Raw genomic sequence first — 21,150 nt, forward strand, 5'->3', positions numbered from 1 at the left:
TCCTATATTCAAGAAATATGTTACTAACGGCCCTCGAATTACGAAAAAAATTAAGAGAGAAGAATCAAAGCCTCAAATTATGGAGAAAATTAAGAGAGAAGAATCATGGGAGGAACTGATTTATACCCATATCGTTTACCAATAAAAATTCTTGTTTCTTCATATTATATATGTGATTGCAATTTATTTCTGTCACTATGTGTTTGTAAATATATATATATATATATATATATATATATATATATATATATATATATATATTAGATGAGTCATGTGTCATGTGTCATGTACAAGCAAGAGATAATATATTAGATGAACCAAAATTTAGAGATAATACATCAAAACCCCCCTAAACTTATCCTCCCAACTCACTTTAACACTTAAACTTAACTTCTGTTTATTTATCCCCTTAACATCTTTAAAGTGAATTCTTTTCACCCCTCAAGCTGACGTGGATTTAAAAAAAAAGAAAAGAAAAAAAGCATGTTTTTTTATTTTAAAACTGATATGGTCCCATTTTTTTAATATATATATATATATATAAACTCACCCGTTACCTCTCTCCTCACCCGATCTTCATCTTCTTCATACCCCTAGCCCCCCTCGCCCCCCTCTTCTCCCCCTATTTTCTAGTATTCCTTCTTACAATACACCCCAATTTCTTTTATCCTTTTTCTAACTCTCCATCTCCACTTCCCTTATCTTCATTAATTTCTTCAAGAAAGGAAAAATGTGTGTGAAAAGTTATAAATTTTAATGGGTTAGAATTTGTTGTCGAATTAATTTTTGTCGAATTTGTGGTTGATGTTCAAATTGATTATTGGGGTTTTCTGATGATGATGTGAAGTTGTACTTGAATTTTGAGTTTGATTGGTATGAATTTTGCTAGTTTAATTTTGTATCCTCCATTGTTGAAGTTTGAAAAAGCTTGAAAACAAAAAAAAATGAGTTCGTTAAAATCATGATTGATGTCTAAATTGATTATTGGAGTTTTCTAATGATGTTGTAAAGTTGTGTCTGAAATTTGAATTTCTTCAATTAGTGGTTTGATGAAGGAATAATTGGTGTTTCTTGAATTGGTTGTTTCTTGAAATGATAATATGTTTTAAGTTTGAAAAAGATAGAAAACGGAGGTGAGGGAAAAGGTGCGATGGTTTGAAGAAGATATAAGAAGGGAGGGGGCTGAGTTGCAGGGTAGGGGGTGGGGTAGACAGGGTAGGTGGGAGGGTGTCAAGAAGAAAGAAAATTTGGGAGGGTGGGGGTGCCTTTTTAATTTAATATATATATATATATATATATATATATATATATATATATATAAATAGTAAATATATTTTTTTATTTTTTTATTTAAAATATATATATAAAAATAAAGTATGGGGGATTAATTTTTTTTTTAGAAAAATCGAACTTCTTACGTGGCTATGACGTAGTGCTGATGTGGCAGTGAGTGTGATGCACTCTCCCTCATGAGAGTGGTATTAAATATTAATGGGTGAAAAAAATTCACTTTAAAGATGTTAAGGGGATAAATAAACGAAAGTTAAGTTTAAATGTTAAAGTGAGTTGAGAGGACAAGTTTTGAAGGATTTTGATGTATTATCTTCAAAATTTATGATGTGATGTGATATGTGCTACACAAAAGTACTACATAGATTATTGCACCAACTTATTGTAGTAATTAATTAAGCTGCATGTCTACTGTCCAAAGGGCCTTTGATTAAAACAGTCCAAGTTGTTACCAGGATCAACCTCCAAAATCTAACAGTATCTCCTGTAGAACCCAATTCTGCTCTCCATCTGTGCATTTGAACCTTTGTTACATTCAATCCTACCATTGATGATGTTGGTGATCAGACGAAAGCCGGGGATGTGGGCAGCAGCAGAGGGAGTCCATCTTCCGGTAGTGACAGCGTGGGCTGATGGCTTTGGCTGTTGGGGTATCATCTAGAACCACAATTCTATTTTGAATGATATTACTGCATCATTTACTACCAGATCTGGGTTGTTTAGTAGGTCCGATCCTATTGCTCTCCATGTTGGTCCATAGTTGTAGTTGCTCCATATCATAATCATTACATTGAATTAGAAGCATAATTTCATTATGACATATAAATTATATATACTGATAGTATAAAATATTTTTATATAACTAGTTTATAACTTGCCTTATTTGTGATATTACTTATTTCAACTTTTACATATAATTATCTTTGAGGTGACCATAATAACACGAAGTACATAATCAGTACGGATGAAATTAAAATGAGGGTTACTAGTCTTACCAGGAAAGTAGTATAGGAGCTCGACAAAGCATTTTTTCCCAGGTGCACAAGGCCACTGCTAATTTGCAACACAGTAATCTCCAGGGTTTCTTTGTTCCTGTTTGAAGCAATATTCCCATGAATATGCTCCATCTGGTGCTGTTGCCCACCCACCTATAATATATTTGATAGATTGTCAATTGATTATTTCTCATAAACAGGCTTATTGTGTGGCTATGAATTATGTCATCAAGGATAAATTAAAAAATTTTAATTAATTATTTTGAAATATTAAAATAAATCCTGCTTCTTGGAACAACCAAAAAATATGTCACGTAACAAATGAAAGTACACCCTCCGTCTCATTTTATATGTCATCATTTTTATTTTAGTCCGTTCCCAAAAAATATCATTTTTCCTTGTTTGGTAACTATTTAAAGATACAATTTTCACTTTTAACCTTATTGGTCCCACTTAATTTGAAAAAAAAGACACTAGCATATTTTTTAATAAAGGACAATTTGGTAAATATTATTAAATCTTCCCTTATTTCTTAAATTCGGTATCCGATCAAATGACGATACATAAAATGAGACAGAAAGAGTATATGAAAGACGGAAAAAAGTAAAGAAAATTACCACTAGTTTCTTGAGAAGTTTGAGCCAAAAAAGCAGCAATTTCCTTCTTACGAGTATTGGTGTCACCAGTAGTTCCAAATCCATGAAAGGATCTAGTAGCTTCTATAAAAGCTTCATGTGTATAGAAGCCTTTGGCAGAACAAGCAGCATCATTTCTGTGCAGTAACATTCTCTCAAAGAAATCTTTACCAATAAGGGCACCAACATCTTGTGCCACACCATATTTTAGAGACAACAGTACACAAAATAAAGCCACTACCCAAAACCTCTTCTTCTTTTTTCATTTTTGCCTTGATTTTCATTATGGGTTTTTTGAAGTGAGGATATGGTTTGTATTAATAGGGAATAGAATGAAGTAGGAGTACAAAAATTTCTACTGAATTTTCATAATTTGTTCTTTATGGGAAAGTATGACATATGACATATGTGTATGCTCTTGGTCACACTCACACATCAGGTCATTGGACTTTTATCGATTATGGTGGCTTTAGGGAAGTCTTGGATAGAATATTTTTCAAATTAGAAAAAAAAAAGACTTTTATCTATTATGACAGTCTTTGTTTGTTCTAAATTTTTTATGATTCGTGGACTAGTGCTTCATATCAATTTTCTTGTTTATAGTTTCTCATCTACCTTTTAGGAATAACTTTTGCATACAATCACCACCGTAGCTATCTTCACAAGGTAAGAATAATGTTGAATACAATCACCATTTTTGTACCTAACTTAGAAAATTACAATGAAATTGTTGTTGTTATATTGTATAACTCTATTTGTTCCGAAAGATTAATTTATAAAAGAAAACAAAAGAGTATAAATTTAGCCGAGTATATTGCAAGACATGTCACCTAAAAGCCCACATATGTATAAGTCTAGTAGTCATTTCCCTAGAATTGGATATAATATGGTGATATATGAAAAGTTTTTAAATTACCCTTTGTTTTTATAATTCTGCATTTATCATTCAAATTAGCTTTAAAAAAAATGCAACCCAAGCAGAAAAGGATGAACGGTAGCAGAAAAAGACTTTCAAACAAGTCTTGGATAAAATTCTATTACACTAGGACTCCCTTTGTTCCTAATTACTTGTCGTCCTTATTAAAATGATGTTCCTTAATATTTGTCATTTTACAAAATCAATGCATAATTAGTTTTTTATTTTCACTTTTACCCTTAGTAATAAATATGTAAAGATTGTGTTACAAAAAAGAGAAGCATTAATTAAAGAAGAGTAATAAATAATGATAATTTAGTCTAAGAGAAAAATTATTTCAGTCCCTGTGTTATTGCTTTATATTGGTTTTAGTCCCTGTAATACCTAACTTTTCATATTTAACCTTTAATTAATAAAGTCAATCATTTTAGCCCTTATACTAATGGTGACTACCAATACAAACGGATTTGTTACTTCTGTCAATGGTAATTATGGTATTTAATGAGGAAAACTTTTATATAAAGAACAAAACCTAAAACATACCAACAAGTTACAAATAGTTCAATATCATCCTTTCTCATACACAACCATATCCAGGCCTCCTTAGTTCTTCCATTTTGATGTTAATCCTATAATACATGGATGATAGAGTGAATCTTTCTGTTTGTTTTTTCATGAATAATTACTCTCTTTACTTGCTTCCCCTCTTACGAGTGAACATTGTTAGATTTTGCGGATCATGGATCGCCCATTTGTACCGACCCAACCCATTTTGACCCAATGCGTTTCTTTGTCTAAAAGAAGATTAGATTAATGGATGAAGTTTTATTTCAAAAAAAAGGGGCGGGTCTTTACATAACTGTTACCGCCCCAAATCCCATATATATTTCTCGTTCTTGTAGCAAGAAGAACATGTAAGAAACTATCAGGCAATAGTATCAAAATTCGAAAATCAGTGAAACACATTAATAATAATACCAAGAAAAGAGCATTTAGTTTGTGATTTAAACTTCCTTTCCTAGAGTTTTGAAGATCGACTTGGGGTTTTTTTTAAGTAGCAAAATCAACAAGTTTTGCTGCAACATATCGAGGTACGCAATTGTAACACCCCAAGTCTGTACCCTGGACGCTACACGGTGCTTACGACCCTCAAGGACCACAAGCTAATCCATGACTGATATCTGTTGTGAGCACTGAAACGTAATACTGAAATATATACGGAAAATAAGTTGAAATGCCATAAGGTTCAAAATCTGTAAATACTGATAAAATATATCGTCTGTGATAATATCTGTAAAACTAAATGCTGACTGAAAATTAGTCTGAAAAGCCTCTAACCGAACTATCTGAAAGTGGAGTTGATGGGACAATCCCCCCAACTAACACCATCTACTAAAATACTGAGTCTACTTAAATAATGAAATAAAAGAACATCCTCAAATAATGAGGACTCACTACTAATCTACTGATACTGGCTGAATCTGAATCTATCTATGCGCGGTCGAAAACATGAGAATCCAAACCTATTATATGAGATATCATAGCATAAAGAAAGAGTATGCGTTAGTATGTGGAATGTACTGGTATGCTAAATGAGGTAAGGCTGAATGCAAAGGCTCATATGCATGAACAATAGCTGACTGTATGATATAGAGTAACTGAACATGAGAGTACATGGATAACTGATACTACTGTAAATACTGAGTATGAGCTACTGTGCATATAATAAATATTGTGACTAAGCTTATCTGAAGCTAAGTCCTGAGTCTGATATTGATTGACTATATCTGACAGTCCTGATTCTGTAGAACTGAACTGAGTTCTATTCTGAAGATTGAGACTGAGACTGTGGGAGGTAATAATCTAACCTACATTCCTCAAATAAGATAACTGAGTTGGGTTCCAACCTGTGACCCCAGTTGGAAGGGTGTCAGTACCGTACCACGGGTAAAGACACTAAAGAGTTACCCTCATCTGGTAGGTACTCTATGAGAATGATGGAACCCTTATCTAGCAGGCTAAAACACCTCATCAACCCTCAACTAGAAGGTTTGATGTCTCAGCCTACGCTGGCTACGTAGTTCTGGAATGTAAGGATTGCTTCTAGAGATCACACCCTCTATTGGTAAGTGAGCCCCCATCATTGAGTTCACTCGATACTGAATCCTACTCCCAATTGAAAGACACTGAACTGAGTATACTAAACTAGACTGGACTGATACTTAGTTACTGAGTTTTCTTGAGTTCTATAACTGACTGAGTTCTACTGAGTTCTATAACTGACTGAGAGTGCTACTAATCGTGACATGACTGATATTCTGTAACTGACACTAGCTCTAGGCACACAGCTAAATTTTTGGGTATTAAATACTCCCAGGACTCGATAGCATAAAAGAAAGGCATAGCATAATCTTGAATAACATAACAGTGTTCACTTGATCATAATTCATCCATAGAGACATTTAATCAAACACTTGTAATTCATTTACTTATACATGAATGGGCAATACATACTATTATATTATAATGATACTATTTCATTCACATAGGCATTTTATCAAATACATGGGGAGCATGCTTAGGTTATACGATAATCAACACATATAGTTATCATGGCTACATAAATCAACTTGCAAATTGAAGGGTTTATCATAAAAATCATGTCATTCAACACATAGAATGATTAATTTAATAAAAGCTTGTAATTTAATTATGGACTAAAACCCAATAATAACATGAACATGAATTCAATCCAATTCAATCATGGAAGTTCATAATTCAACAATCTTGTAATTGAAAACGAATTCGTGGACTCTATGGGTGAAAGGAACCCATAGATGAACATCCAACATACCTTAATTTATGAGTTTCTTAAATTTCTTGGTAAATCCTTTGAGATTGCTCTTGGTTTCTTGAAGCTAGGGTTTGGCCCCTTTTGTGAGAGAATGACTTAATCTTTCAATAAAGTGAATAAATCATGAGATAATGGGTTATTTAGGGGTAAATTTCATGTTTAGACTGATTAGGACCGTGGAAAAATACCCATTTACCCCTGAGAATGACTTAAAAATTCATAATAAAAAACTTAATTTTGGGCCCTGGCACGACGCACCGCTCTCGCGCCAAGCCATTAAAAAATGACAACTGGGAATGTGGCCGGTGGCGTGATGCAGTGGAATCGCATTGTAATACTGGATGGGACCTGGAAGCTCAGCGCAACGTGGTACCATTGCGTTGGCTCACTGGAAATTGAAAAATGTGAAAATAAGCTTTGGCGCGATATGTCGGTATCATGGTACCTCACTGAAAACTGACAATTGCCATTTTGACATACTCTACGACACGCTACTAGCCTGAATGATGGTGTTTAATGACTGAAACTTAAAATAGCCATAACTTCTTACCCGATCATTGGATTTTGGCAAATTTTATATAGATGGAAAGCTAATTCAATTTCCTACACAATGGCAGGCTCTAAACTGAAAAATAGTGAGATTTTCAAAAAATTATATTGGATAACTCATGAACTAAGAGTTAAGTTAAGCTTGAGAAACACATGGTATTATAATATCTCCCCCTTGGAAACATTCATCCTCGAATAAGACTGATTAAGCTGAGAGACTAATAGACTGAGTTTACACATTGAACATGCATATCTGATGCATGACTACATGATTGAACTACTGACAAACTAAGCTCTTACACTGAACATGCATATCTGATGCATGGAATTTATGACTGAAGCTACTGACAAGCTGGGTTTTCGTACTCAACATGCATATCTGATACATGAGTATATGACTGAACTGATTCATAAATGCATGACTGAATATGCAATGATAATGGATACCAAGTTATAATTATAGTTGAACATGGAACTGAGTAAACCTAAGAAAGACTGTTACCTTAAGCTGGATCAAAAGTTGTGGAAAAGAGGTGAGGATACTTGGTCCGCATATCTACTTCTGCTTCCCAAGTAGCTCCCTCTACGGACTAATTCTGCCAAAGAACTTTGACTAAGGGGACTTTTTTGTTCCTCAGTCTGCGAATTTGATGATTGGGGATCTAGACTGGACCCTCTTCGAAAGAAAGATTATTCTAAATATTTATATGTTCTAAAGGAACTATGACTGCTGGGTCACCAATGCATTTCTTTAGCAAGGAGACATGGAATACTGGATGCACTGAAGCTAGATATGAAGGCAACTCAAGCTCATAAGTCACCTTTCTAAAATAGTTGAGAATTCTGTAAGGACCGACATATAAGGGACTAAGCTTTTCCTTCTTGCCGAACCTTTTTACCCCCTTCATAGGACAGATTTTCAAGAAGACGAAATCACCAATCTCAAACTCGAGATCCTTTCTCTGCACATTTGCTTTCGATTTCTATCGGCTCTGGGCAGCCCTAAATCTTTCTCTGATTAATTGAACCTTCTTTAAGGCATCGAACACTAGGTCAGGCCCTACTACTTTAGCCTTACCTACCTCAAATTAAACAATTGGAGATCTGTATCTCCTACTATAGAGAACTTCAAATAGAGCCATCTGAATATTAAAATGATAGCTATTATTGTATACAAACTCGATCAAAGGCAAGTGGTCATCCCAACTACCCTTAAAATCGATAATGTATGCTCTCCGTATACCCTCTAAAGTCTGAATGGTCCTTTTTTCTTGATCATCTGTCTGAGAATGGAAGGCTGTACTGAGATGAACTTGGGTACCAAGACTCTTTTGAAATGCTTTCCAGAAATAAAAGGTAAATTATTTACTTTTATCTGAGATAATGGATACTGGAACTCCGTGTAACCTGACCAACTCTCTGATATAGAGTTTGGCATAGTCCTCGACTGAATATAAAGTATGAACTGGCAAGAAATAAGTTGATTTGGTCATCCTATCTACGATAACCCATATAGAATCATGCTGATGACGAGTACAAGGCAAACCCGTCATAAAGTTCATGTTCACTTCTTCCCATTTCCATGAGAGAATATTGAACTCCTGCATGGACCCACTGGGATTCTGGTGCTCAATCTTAACTTGCTGACATATAGAGCATTTAGCTACAAATTCTGCAATATCCCTCTACAAATTCTACAAATGACCTTGGCAACGCAACACACCATCGCCCCCTTGGGAGAAAACCTCTACTTTTTGGTCTCTGACTGACTCTTTCAACTTAACAAGATTGGGATCTCTATCCTGCTTTTCCTTTACCTTAGAAACTAGAGAGGATTCAGAACTGTCCTGCATCCATACAATACCTTCTGCTAAATTGACTAAGCGGACACCTAGTCGGGTAACCTGATGAACTTCCTAAACTAACTTCTTTTACTGTCCTCAACATGAGCCATACTAACCATAGAAAGTCTACTGAGAGCATCAACCACTACATTGGCTTTGCCCGGATGATAAAGAACACTCATGTCATAATCTTTTAATAATTCTAACCACCTTCTCTGATGTAAATTTAAATCTTTCTGAGAAAAGACATACTGCAAGCTCTTCTGATCTGTGAACACATCTATATGCCCCCCATACAAATAGTGCCTCTAAATATTTAAGGCAAATACTACAGATGCTAACTCAAGATCATAAGTCAGATAATTCTTCCCATGGTGCTTAAGTTGTCTAGAGACGTAGGCTATGACCTTACCTCTCTATATGAGGACACAACCCAAACCTACTTTGGATGCATCGCGGTACGCAACAAACCCATCTAAACCATCTGGTAGAGTCAAAACTGGGGCTGAGGTGAGTTGAGTATTCAACTCCTGAAAACTTTTCTCGCAAGAATTTGACCACTAAAACTGGAATTTCTTCTAAGTTAATATAGACATGAGGGATACAATAGATGAAAACCCATCAACATACCGATGGTAATATCCAGCTAAACCCAAGAAGCTCCTGATATCTGATGGAGAGATGGGTCTAGGCTAGTTTCTCATCGCTTCAGTCTTTTGAGGATCAACTCTAATGCCATCAGTGAAAATAATATGACCAAGGAATGCTACTGAACTTAGCCAAAATTCTTACTTTCTAAATTTGGCGAACAACTGATGAGTTCTGAGTGTCTTAAGTACTTCTTGAACACGCGGTTCATTAAGTCCATAAAAGCTATTGGGGCATTAGTAAGACCAAAGGACATAACTAGACACTCAAAGTGACCATACCGGGTTTTGAAAGCTATTTTTGGAATGTCACATTGTCTGAATCTGAGCTGATAATAGCCTGATCTAAGGTCTATTTTAGAAAAGTAACTGGCGCCCTGAATTTTGTCAAATAAGTCATCGATTCTGGGAAGTAGATATTTATTCTTAACTATGACTTTGTTTAATTGACGGTAGTCTATACACATTCTAAGAGAACCATCTTTCTTACGCACGAATAAGACTGGTGCGCCCCATAAGGAAATGCTGGGTCTGATGAATCCCTTATCTAGGAAATCTTTCAACTGCTTTTTTAACTCTCTGGGTTCTACTGGAGTCATTCTGTATGGCAGAATAAATATGGACTGAGTATCTGGAAGAAGGTCTATTTCAAAGTCAATTTTCCTAATTGGAGGAACTCCAGGAAGATCTTTGGGAAACACATCTGAGAATTTATTTACTACTATAACTGACTCAAGACTGGGAGTTTTTGAGTTAGAGTCATTGACTCGCACAAAATGGTAGATACATCCCTTAGATATTATTTTTCTTGCTCTAAGGTATGAAATCAACTGACCTTTAAGCGTTGTGGTACTACCTCTCCATTTAAGGATGATTTATTTGGAAGCTGAAAATAAACTATTTTGTTTATACAATCAACTGAGGCATAACATAAATGGAGCCAATCTATGCCGAGAATGACATCAAAATCTGCCATCTCTAGCTCTACAAGGTCTGCTAAAGTAACTTTATAAGATATCATAACCGAACAGTTTCTGTATACCTGTCGGGCTATGATAGATTTACCCACTAGATAGAAACTAAAAAAGGCTATGCTAGAATTTTTTGTCTGACTCTAAAGTTAACGGCTATATAAGGAGTTACGAAAGATATAGAAGTTCCTGGATCTATCAAGGCATAAATATATAAATAAAATATATGTAATGTACCAGTGATCATATCAGGAGAATTTTCCTGATCTTGTCTGGAAATCCTGTTTGGGCGTTGACCACTGGTGGTACTAGAAGCGGCACCCTGATAATTTGGACGACCTGACTGAGCTGAAGAATGAGTATGCTAACCCTAAAAACCTGACCAAGGATAATATTTAACTCTGTAGCCTGGCTTTCCATACCTGAAACAAATATCATTGCCAGCTCTGCAGACACTCTTGTGGTTTCTACCACATGTCTGACAAAGAGGATTTATTCGACCACTGCTGACACTGCCCTGAGATTTAGAGCCTGGCACCCTATCGTTATTACCATTTCTAAACTTAGGTACTAGAGCACTGGCTGAGGACGAAGATAGAACTAAAGATTTTGGGCAAAACTGGGAATGATTACCGCTCAACGATTACCGCCCTCTGACTTAAGCTGATTAAAATTGAAGCTACCTACTCTAGCTCTCTTATTTTGCCTCTCTCTCTTTCTGATCTTAGCCTCTTCTATCTACTAAGATGGACCATGAGCCTGGATATGTCCATCTCCTTAATCAACATTGATGTTCTTCACTTCTTAACTACACTATCTGATACCCTAGATACTAACTTGCTCTTTCTAGACCTACTATCTTCTACTACATGGGGAGCATACCTGGCTAACTGAGTATACTTGAGGGAATACTCTTTCACACTCATACTGCTTGCCTGAGGTTGATAAACTCTAACAACTTGGCTTCTCTCAGCTTTAAGGAAAAAAATCTCTCTAGGAAAGCAGTAGCAAACTCTTTCTACTCTATGGGCTCTGCATCTGTGCCCCTGTCTACCTTTCACTACTTAAACCACGTATGAGCCACGTCTTGTAGCTGATATGCAGCTAACTCAGCACTCTCACTGAAAGTTATTCCCATAATATCTGTGACTTTCTGAACGTAATCGAGAAACTCCTGTGGATCCTCTTCTGGCTTAAATGCTAAGAATAAGGGAGGATTTATTTGGGTGAAGTCTCGAATCCTAGATGAAGTAGTATTGGCTACTGGATTGGTCAAAATAGTACCTGGCCATTTATTCTGAGCTGCTATGGAGTTGGCTAGAGTAGTGAATGCAGCTCTGAATTTTACATGAGATACATGCTCGTCTAGGGGATCTAACTGAACGGGCTGAAGTGCTGACTGATTTTTGGTTCTCCTTTTATTAGTCTTATTAGGAGGCATGTTCTATAAATGAAAAAGAGGAAATGGATTAGACTGAGAGTTTAACTTAAGCCCATGCTCACTCGTATGACATGAATACTGAAAGAAGGGAAACTATTTCCTAAAATATCTCATAACCTCTTATCCATAAGTGTGACGTGCTACACACCTATTCACAAGACTCTACTTGATACGTCTTTCAGACTCCCTAGGACTCTGTTGAACCTTAGGCTCTAATAAAAAGTTTGTAATGCCATAAATCTGTACCCCGGATGCTACATGGTGCTTATGACCCTAAAGGACCACAAACTAACCCATGACTGAGATCTGTTGTGAGCACTAAAACATAATACTGTAATATATGCAAAAAATAAGCTGAAATAACATAAGGTTCAAAATCTATAAATACTAATAAAATATATCATCTGTTATAATATCTATAACACTAAATACTGACTGAAAACTAGTCTAAAAAGCCTCTAACTGAAACTGTCTGAAAGTGGAGTTGATGGGTTAAACCCCAAACTAACTCTATCTACTAAAATACTGAGTCTACTGAAATAATAAAATAAAAAAATATCCTCGAATGATGAGGACTCACTACTAATCTACTACTGCTGGCTGAATCTGAATCTATCTATGCACTATCGGGAACTTGAGCATCCGAACCTATTATATAAGACATCATAGCACAAAGAAAAAGTATGCGTCAATACGTGGAATGTACTGGTATGCTAGGTAAGGTAAGGCTGAATGCAAGGGTTAATATGCATGAATAATAACTGACCGGGTGATATAGAGTAACTGAACATGAGAGTACATGGATAACTGATACTGCTGTAAATACTGAGTATGTGCTACTGTGCATATAATAAATACTATGAATAAGCTTATCTGAAGCTAAGTCCTGAGTTCTGATACTGAGTAACTGATATCTGAAGCTACTGATAACTGAGTTACTAATACTGATTGACTGTATCTAACAATTCTGATTCTGTAGAACTGAACTGAGTTCTATTCTGAAGACTAAGACTGAGACTGTGGGAGGTAATCATCTAACCGACATGCCCTAAATAAGATAATTGAGTTGGTTTCCAACGTGTGACCCCAGTTGGAAGGGTGTCAGTACCGGTGTTACAGGTAAAGACATTGAAGAGTTACCCACGTCTGGTAGGTACTCTAATAAGAATGATGGAACCCTTATCTGGCAGGTTAAAACACCTCATTAATCCTCAACAGGCAGGTTTGATTTCTTAACCTACGCTGGCTACGTAATTCTGGAATGCAAGGATTGCTTCTAGAGATCACACCCTCTATTGGCAGGTGAGCCCCCATCCTTGGGTTCACTCGGTGCTGAATCCTACTCCCAACTAAAAGATACTGAACTGAGTATACTGAACTGGACTAGACTGATACTAAGTTTACTGAGTTTTCCTGAGTTCTATAACTGACTGAGTTCTACTGAGTTTTGTAACTAACTGAGAATACTATTACTCGTGACATAACTTAGATTCTGTAACTGACACTAGATCTAGGCACAGAGCTAAATTGTTGGGTGTTAAATACCCCCAGGACTGGATAGCATAAAAGAAAGGCATAGCATAATCTTGAATAACATAACAGTGTTCACTTGATCATAATTCATCCATAGAGGCATTTAATTAAACACTTGTAATGCATCTACTTATACATGAATAGGGAATACATGCTATCATGTTATAATGGAACTATTTCTTTCACATAGGTATTTTATCAAACACATGGGGCGCATGCTTAGGTTATTTGATAATCAACACAGATAGTTATCATGGCTACATAAATCAACTTGTAAATTGAAGGGTTTATCATGAAAATCATGTAATTCAACACATACGATGATTAATTTCATAAAAGTTTGTAATTTAATCATGGACTAAAATCCAACAATAACATGAATATGAATTCAATTCAATTCAAGCATGGAAGTTCATAATTCAATAATCTTGTAATTTAAAAACGGATTCATGGACTCTATGGGTGAAAGGAACCCATAGATGAACAACTAACATACCTTAATTTGTGAGTTTCTTGAAGTTCTTGGTGAATCCTTTGAGATTGCTCTTGGTTTCTTCAAGCTAGGGTTTGGCCCCTTTTGAGAGAGAATGACTTAATCTTTGAATAAAGTGAATAGAAGAGATAATGGGTTATTTAGGGGTAAATTTTGTGTTTAGACTGATTAGGGTTGTGGAAAAATAACCATTTACCCCCTGAGAACGAATTAAAAATTTGTACTAAAAAGTTCAATTTTTGGCCCTGGCGCGACGCGCCGCTATCGCACCAAGCCACTCGGAATGTGGCTGGTGGTGCAACGCGTTGGAATCGCGTTGTAATACTAGATTGGACCTGAAAACTCGACGTGATGCGGTACAATCGTGTTGGTTCACTGGAAATTGACAAATGTGAAAATAAACTTTATCACGATGCGCCGGTATAGCAATACCTCACTGGAAACTAAAAATTGCTATTTTGACATACTCTGTGATGCGTTACTGGCCTGAATGATGGTGTTTAATGACTGAAACTTAAAATAGCCATAATTTCTTACTTGGTTATCGAATTTAGGCAAATTTTATATCGATGGGAAGCTAATTCAATTTCCTACGCATTGGCAGGCTCTAAACTTAAAAATAATGAGCATTTCAAAAAATTTAAATTGGATTACTCATGAACTGAGAGTTAAGTTAAGCTTGAAAAATATGGGGTATTATAGAAATTTGTTTTTGCTCCTATTTTTCTATCATTGGAATCAGAGCCATGTTCTATTACCCTATTTTTACATGTTATTTCTCGAGTTTAAGTGTGTAAACCTCTAGAAAAAATTGTATATTAACATACCTGTTAGAAAGTATTCATAACCGGATGAAGATAGGGATTTTGAACCCGACATAAAACGAATACTCATCCTTATGATCTAAAATTATATTTCCATTACGCCAAAAATCTATTATAAATTTGTGTTTGTATGTCTTTGTAAATTCATATATGAAATTTTTTAAGAAGTAGAGTGAGTTACTGTTCTACATCTGTTTCTCCATCTTTCTTTGAAAGTTTTTTTTGAGGAGTCGAAGAATAGCAAAATTTTATTTTTCTAAAGAGTAACTTCCTTTCTCGTTCTTGTTCTTGGTTTTAAAAAAAATAAAAAAGGTTATAATGCTTAATGAAGAAGTATGTTGTGCAAAACTCTAGTGAATATTACCATTGGAAAAAGAAAAGTTTAAAGTGCTATAATGAGGTTTGCCTGCATTTGTCTACATTTAATGTAGTATATGTACCTTTATATTTTCTTTGTAAGGATAAAAGGAAAGACAACTTTTACGGAAAATAGTGGTATGAGTTGTACAATTTTTTTTGAAGTGGGAAATGTGCCGTTGTTTCTTTAAAAAAACTATTATACTTTTACATTTTAATGGATAATGTGGAAGGGAGTAGTTTTTCTTGGAAATGATGAAAAATTTACAAGTCTTATATTTTATTTAAAAGCGTATAGAAACAGCACTAGTGTACTGTTTATGGTTTCAATTATTTTATGAGAGTTGCAAAAAAATTTTTTCTAAAAGGGGACATACTTTTAATGGAGTTGTGTAACCACTTAAATGATTTTTTTGGACATGTTAATGATTTAAATATGTGTATGAATCAATCTTGATATTATTTTTGCCTTATTTAGTTCCTAATTTCTCTTTAACGGATTTTGTCTTCTACAAATAAATCATGACATAAAATATCACATTGAGTGGTTCGACCATTCTTATTATTTCTTGGTTCCTATTTCAGACATGGCTGAATGGGGAGAAACTCGAATCACTTCAAGTGGGCGTTCAGGATGTTGAGCAAAGAGATAAAATGGAAAGACACGTCATCGAAGGACATGTTTTTGAGGTCATGCCATCATACGAAATGGTGTCTCCAGGATGATACAAAATCTTTTACGGAATGAGAGAGCTATACAAAGGAAAAGAGAAAAGAAACTAAAAGAGTTCAAATCTTTTAAGATGTGCCCTTGTATTACATTTGTTAATTTTTATTCATTGTTCAAATTAAAACGTGTAAAACTAAAAAATTATGTAGAAATCTTGGATTGGAAAGCCTTAACTATTGTAGAAAATTCTCTCTATGATCCTTGGGGTGAGAGATTAATTAATGTTTATCACAAGATTTGTCCTAGTGAGCTTTTTTGGGTGTATATAAGTCGTCTCGAATATTTGTGGGATGACTTTCATCTTTAAATTGATTTTTAACTTGAATTTCTTTATTAACTTTATATTATAAATATATTAAGTTGTTTCTCTCCTTTTATAAGAATTTCATTCATTTATTTGAGTTTACAGAAACTTAATTGAAAGCTATCATTCCAATACGCATTAAGAAATTAATTTCTAATTTTGGTTAAGTGTTTAGTTTGTAGATGATGATCGGATTCTTAAGTGTCCTTTCGATTTTGCACTAAACATGAAATCTTTATGTGAAATGATTTACTTGAATGCATAATTGATAAAATACTTGCATGATTATCTCTTAATAACAAATATGCCATCAAAAAGCATAATTGCCGACGTTAATAAAGGAGAAAAACTGAATGGTGACAACTAAGATATTTGATGTCGTAAAATATGATATGTACTAGAAGAGCAAAATTCTCTTGAAGGTATTAATCATGTCTTATGTCTACTCGAAGAGGGTAATACTGCACAACACATAAGAGATCTTGAAGCTTATAAGGTTTGAAAAAAGGCTGATTGCATTACACATAGAATCATTGTGAGTTCTGTGGTTGATGATCTCATTAATGAGTGTGAGTAATTTTATATTGCTCATGCTATCTGGGAAAACTTGAGAGAAATATATAGGGATACTTTTGTCATCCGCCTCAGACAACTGACTATCAATTTGACACTTACAAGATATGTCACGATCAGAACATCAAACAACACCTTAGGGTGATATCCAATATGATAGCTTAGCTCAAAAGTGTTGGTCGTGTTCTCTCGGATGAGCCAAAGTTTCAGGCAGTGATTCGATCTCTTCCCAATAACTGGGAACACTTGAAGGTTAACTCAACCCACAATGATAACATTAAAATTTTTTCTGATGTTGCCCATCATGTTGAACATAAAGAAGAGCGGCTAGGTGCTACTAAAAATGCTTATAATGCCTTTATGGAAGAATCAAGTGTTAAGAACTCTTCAGGATTCAAGTGCAAGAAGAATTGGAAAAAGAACGAGAAGGTAAAAAGATCGGAGAAGGACCCTCCGAGAAAAAGAACAAGTCAAATTCCAAGAAGGGACAAAGTTTTTTCAAGAAGAAAGACAAGAGAAAGATAAAGTTCTACAATTGCTAAGTTCTAAGGCATTTTGATTGTGAATGTCCTAAACAAAAAAATTAGCATTTCTAAAAGCATCTCTAAGTGCTACATATGTTTCTAGCACTATTTTATAAACTGAATCTTATCCTATGTGGATTGTAGACTCAGGAGTCACCCATTATGTAAGTCAATATCGAGAAGCATTTGTGGAGTTCCATCAAGTTTCACCTGGATCAAGGTGCATTTATGTAGAAAATAATACAAGATTTGAAGTCAAATGGTTTGGCACTTGCATAGTAGACTTGCATGGAGGCCAATCTTTGATGTTGCATGATGTCCTATATGATCCATAGATTCGACAAAACTTAGTGTCTGTGTCTGTTCTTTTATATATTGATTTTCATTTATCTTTTAGCCGCAATAATGTAATAATAACCCTAGACAATATTTTTTATGATTTTGGACATTGTTATGATCGCTTTATTATTTTTTATTGTAATCTTTCAACTTATAACTATTATGTTGACCATTGTGTGATGTCATGTTATTCTAGTAATAATGATGTTAATATACTTACATGTCATTCTAGATTGAGTCACATAGGGCAAGATTGAATGAATAGATTGACAAAGAAAGGACATCTAGGTTCTTTCTCTAAAACTAAAATGTCAACTTGTGAAAATTGTCTTGCCGAAAAGATTACACGTAAAATATTTGGGAAGGCTAAAAGAGCTAAATTCCATTGCAATTAATCTATTCTGATATATGTGGTCCAATGAATATGAGGGCAAGGTTTGGTGCTTTAATAATTCATTATATTTATTAATGATTTCACCCTCTTTGGTTATATCTATTTGATATCACATAAATTCAAAGCACTTTAATGCTTCAAAAGATAAATGAATGAAGTTGAGAATCAATTAGACCAAAGTATAAAGGCATTAAGAACCGATAGAAGTAGTGAATAATTGTCAAAATAGTTTGAAGAACCATGTATTAAAAAAGTCATTATCAAACAATTAACTACTACTTATACACCTCAACAAAATGGTGTAGATGAAAAAAGGAATATAACATTATTGGATATGACGAGGTCTATGATGGCACGGGCAAATTTACCAATCTCTTTCTGGGGAGATGCATTATTAACTGCGGCCTACACATTGAATAAAATGCCTTCTAAATCAGTATCTTCTACTCCTTATAAACTATGGACTAATAATAAACCAAACTTTAATGATCTACGACTTTGGGGTTGTGCTACATACATTAAAGATCATTTTGGTAAGTTTGAAAAACTAAGTCCAAAAGGAAAGAAATGTATCTTTATAAGATACTTAGAACACTCCAAAGGGTATGTGCTAATTGGTGAATTGGAAGATGGAAATACTACTGAGATTGAATTACGAGATGACACATTCTTGGAAAATGATTTTTCCAAAAGGGTGAAATAAAGGAAAATGAGTCTCTTTATGAAATATTGAATTCAAATGATCAAATAATGTTGTTGGACATGCTTGATAATTCAATAAATCAAGAAATGATTCTTAGTCCAAGTGAGAGTTGTAAATCCCAAAATCCTATTAAGGAATCTGAACTTTAATTACGTAAGAGTGCCAGAAAAGGTGTACCTAAACGATCTTATGAGATTGAGAATTATGTTTTCTTGGTATCTCCTACAAAATTAGATGAACCTAATTCTGTGACTGAGGTTTTATAACACACTGAAAAAGATGAATGGATAAAAACAATGAAAGAAGAATTAGAGTGCATGAAAATCAATAGTCTGGAATCTAGTTGTCCTTCTTTCCAGGCGTAAAGCTATTGGGAACAAGTGGATTCTCAAAGTTAAATGAAAATCAGATGGGTCAATTGAAAGACACAAAGCATGATTAGTGGCAAAAGGTTTTACCCAAGAAGCTAGAATATATAATGAGGAAACTTTTTCACCACTTGTGAAATTTACCTCAATTCGCTTACTTTTGGCTATAGTTGCACGTTTAGATTTAGAATTACACCAAATGGACTTGAAGATCACTTTTCTCAATGGAGAACAAAATGAGGAAATCTACATGGAACAACCTGTAGGTTTTTTGTTAAAGATCAAGAAAAAAAGGTTTGTAAATTAAACAGATCAGTATATGGCCTAAAGCAGCCTTCAAGGCAATGGTACCTGAGATTTCATAAGGAAGTGATTTCATTTGATTTCACCATGATCGATGAAGACCATTGCATCTATGTGAAAAAGTCCAATAAAATGCTTCTGATTCTTTTGCTTTACATGGATGATATTTTATTAGCTGAAAATAATTTTGAGTATGTGAAACTATTAATTCATGGATTTCAAAATCCATTTGACATGAAAGATATAGGTGAAATAAACTATATATTGGGTGTTAAATTCCAAAGAGACCGTTCCAAAAAAATTTTGAGTCTATCTCAAGAAACATTCATAATGAAAGTTTTGAAATATTTTTGAATAAATAGTTGCAAATCCATGGATACTCCTATAGCAAGAGGTTAAACTTTAAGCCTTAAAATATGTCCAAAGATTGAAAAAATAAAAGGAAGACATGTCTCCAGTACCATATTCTAGTGCAGTTAGGAGTTTTATGCATTTTATGATATGTACTCGCCCAAACATTTGTTATGTAGTAGGTCTGGTTAGCAAGTATCAATTCAATCCTGGAAGAGATTATTGGAAATCAATAAAGAGAATTTTTCTATAGCTAAAGGAAACTGTAGATTATTCACTATGCTATAGTGGATCCAATTTCTTCATAAGAGGTTATACAGGTGCAGATAGGGTTGGTGACTGGTATGATAGAAAATCAACATCCGATTATATTTCTTATTATATGGTGGTGCAATTTCATGGAAAAGTAAGAAAAAAATTTGCACATCCCTGTCAACCATGGAATCTAAATTTGTGGCTTATGCATCTGCAATACAAGAAGTTGTTTGATTGAAGAGATTCTTTGAGCATTTGAACATTGCAAAGAATTTTAATGGTCCCATGATTTTATATTGTGACAGTCAAGTGGCTATCACATATATGAAGGATACTAAATATCACAGCAAGACCAAGCACATTGATATCAAGTATAGCTTTGTAAGAAACATAATAGCAAGTGGAAAAATAAATTTACAATACATTCCTACACGAGAAATGATAGTTGATCCCTTTACAAAGTAGATAATTAGAGACTTGTTTGAGAAACATGTTATGGCTCTAGGATTATGTAGGATATGATTATATTTTTGTATTGTAAGATGACTTGATTGTAATTATTATCATTATAAGAGTCTTGAATTTATGTTCAATCTCATATGCATATGAAAATGTGTTTTATTGATATAGCATGTCAAACAGGTAGCGAGATTGTCTCTCTCACATGAGCAATCTCCTCTTACATTGAGGAACATAAAGAGGTAAGTTCCACCATCAGATTGTGACTTATTTTGTAAAGCCAAATGTGAGTTTCTCTAAGAATATGGATTTGAGGATTATTAAAGAAGAAACTCAGGTTAAACATTGAGGTGTATGGACCTAGATCTATACGATGTTGAATAGCTAAAATAATGAAACATACGCGCCAATATAAGGTGAGAACATCGTAGCACATGTTTCTACCACGTGTGCTTAGCGGCCAATGGGTTAATGAAAGAATAAATCCCTCCTTTTTTG

The 21,150-nt window shown here is 34.4% G+C and overlaps 1 pseudogene; it reads right to left on the reverse strand.

Annotated features, from left to right (window-relative positions):
- Positions 1-1,579: 1,579 nt before the first annotated feature.
- LOC107857752 lies at positions 1,580-4,630 on the reverse strand (annotated as a pseudogene).
- Positions 4,631-21,150: the final 16,520 nt, after the last annotated feature.

This window comes from Capsicum annuum, chromosome 2, assembly GCF_002878395.1.
Source record: "Capsicum annuum cultivar UCD-10X-F1 chromosome 2, UCD10Xv1.1, whole genome shotgun sequence".
Lineage (NCBI taxonomy): Eukaryota > Viridiplantae > Streptophyta > Magnoliopsida > Solanales > Solanaceae > Capsicum > Capsicum annuum.